This window comes from Rhipicephalus microplus, unplaced genomic scaffold, assembly GCF_043290135.1.
Source record: "Rhipicephalus microplus isolate Deutch F79 unplaced genomic scaffold, USDA_Rmic scaffold_64, whole genome shotgun sequence".
Classification (NCBI taxonomy): Eukaryota; Metazoa; Arthropoda; class Arachnida; order Ixodida; family Ixodidae; genus Rhipicephalus; species Rhipicephalus microplus.
In genome coordinates this window covers 811,359-813,406 of record NW_027464637.1, presented here as the reverse complement: position 1 = coordinate 813,406, position 2,048 = coordinate 811,359, and positions in this window count along the sequence as shown.

Below are 2,048 nucleotides of genomic sequence, written 5' to 3'. Positions count from 1 at the left end.
TCTGCTAGTGCGTCGGCTGTTAAGCAAAAGTTTGGAGGTTCGAGCCCTCCCATGAACGGTGTGTCGATTTTTTCTTTGCGCTGATAGCTTTGGAGAAATGTTCTGACGGTGGTGAGAATGGAGCGCGACTTTTTCCGTGGCAGAATCGGCTAGCGCGTTCAACTGTTAACCAAAAGGTAGGAGGTTCGAGCCCTCCCGAGAGCGGTGTGTCTCTTTTTTTCTTTTCGCTGATACCTTTGAAAAAATGTTCTGATGGTTGTGAGAGTGGAGCACGACTGTTTCCGTGGCAGAATCGGCTAGAGCGTTCAACTGTTAACCAAAAATTTGGAGGTTCAAGCCCTCCCGAGAGCGGTGTGACTCTTTTTTTCTTTGCGCTGACAGCTTTGTAGAAATGTTCTGACGGTGGTGAGAGTAGAGCACGACTATCTCCTTGGCGCAATCGGCTAGCGCGTTCAACTGCTAACTAAAAGGTTGGAGGTTCGAGTCCTCCCGAGAGCGGTGTGTCGCTTTTTTTTCTTTGCACTTATATCTTTGGAGAAGTGTTCTGACCATGGTGAGAGTGGAGCACGACTGTCTCTGTGGCGCAATTGGCTTGCGCGTTGGGCTGTTAACCAAAAGGTTGGAGGTTCAAACCCTCCCATGAGCGGTGTGTCTCTTTTTTTCTTTGCGCTGAGACCTTTGGAAAAATGTTCTGATGGTGGTGAGAGTGGAGCACGACTACCTCCGTGACGCAATTGACTAGTGCGTTCGGCTGTTAACAAAAAGGTTGGAGGTTCGAGCCCTCCTGAGAGTGGTGTGTCTTTTTTTCTTTGCGCTGATAGCTTTGGAGAAATGTTCTGACGGTGGTGAGAGTGGAGCACGACCGTTTCCGTGGAAGAATCGGCTAGCGCGATCAACTGTTAACTGAAAGGTTGGAGGTTCAAGCCATCCCGGCAGCATTGTGTCACTTTTTTCTTTGCGCTGATAGCTTTGGAGAAATGTTCTGACTGTGGTGAGAGTAGAGCACGACTATCTTCTTGGCGCAATTTGCTATCGCGTTCAGCTGTTAACCAAAAGGTTGGAGGTTGGAGCCGTCCCAGGAGCGGCGTTTCGCTTTTTTCTTTGCGCTGACAGCTATGGAGAAATGTTCCGACAGTGGTGAGAGTTGAGCATGACTGCCTCCATGGCGCAATCTGCTAGTGTGTCGGCTGTTAAGCAAAAGGTTGGAGGTTCGAGCCCTCCTGGGAGCAGTGTGTCCCTTTTTTTTTTCTTGGCGCTGAAAGCTTTGGAGAAATGTTCGCACAGTAGTGAGAGCGGAGCACGACTGTTTCCGTGGTGTAATGGCTAGCGCGATCGGCTGTTAACCAAAAGGTTGGAGGTTTGAGCCCTCCCATGAGCGGTGTCACGCTTTTTTTCTTTGCACTGATATCTTTGGAGAAGTGTTGTGACCGTGCTGAGAGTGGAGCACGACTGCCTCCGTGGCGCCATTTGCTTGCGCGCTGGGCTGTTAACCGAAAGGTTGGAGGTTCCAACCCTCCCATGAGCGGTGTGTCTCTTTTTTCTTTGCGCCGATATCTTTGGGAAAATGTTCTGATGGTGGTGAGAGTGGAGCACGACTACCTCCGTGACGCAATTGACTAGCGCGTTCGGCTGTTAACAAAAAGGTTGGAGGTTCGAGCCCTCCCGAGAGCGGTGTGTCTTTTTTTTCTTTGCGCTGATAGCTTTGGAGAAATATTCTGACGGTGGTCAGAGTGGCGCACGACCGTTTCCGTGGCAGAATCGGCTAGCGCGATTAACTGTTAACTGAAAGGTTGGAGGTTCAAGCCGTCCCGGGAGCATTGTGTCGCTTTTTTTCTTTGCGCTGATAGCTTTGGAGAAATGTTCTCACGGTGGTGAGAGTAGAGCACGACTATCTTCTTGGCGCAATCGGCTATCGCGTTCAGCTGTTAACTAAAAGCTTGGAGGTTGGAGCCCTCCCAGGAGCGGCGTTTCGCTTTTTTCTTTGCGCTGACAGCAATGGAGAAATGTTCCGCCAGTGGTGAGAGTTGAGCATGACTGTCTCCATGGCG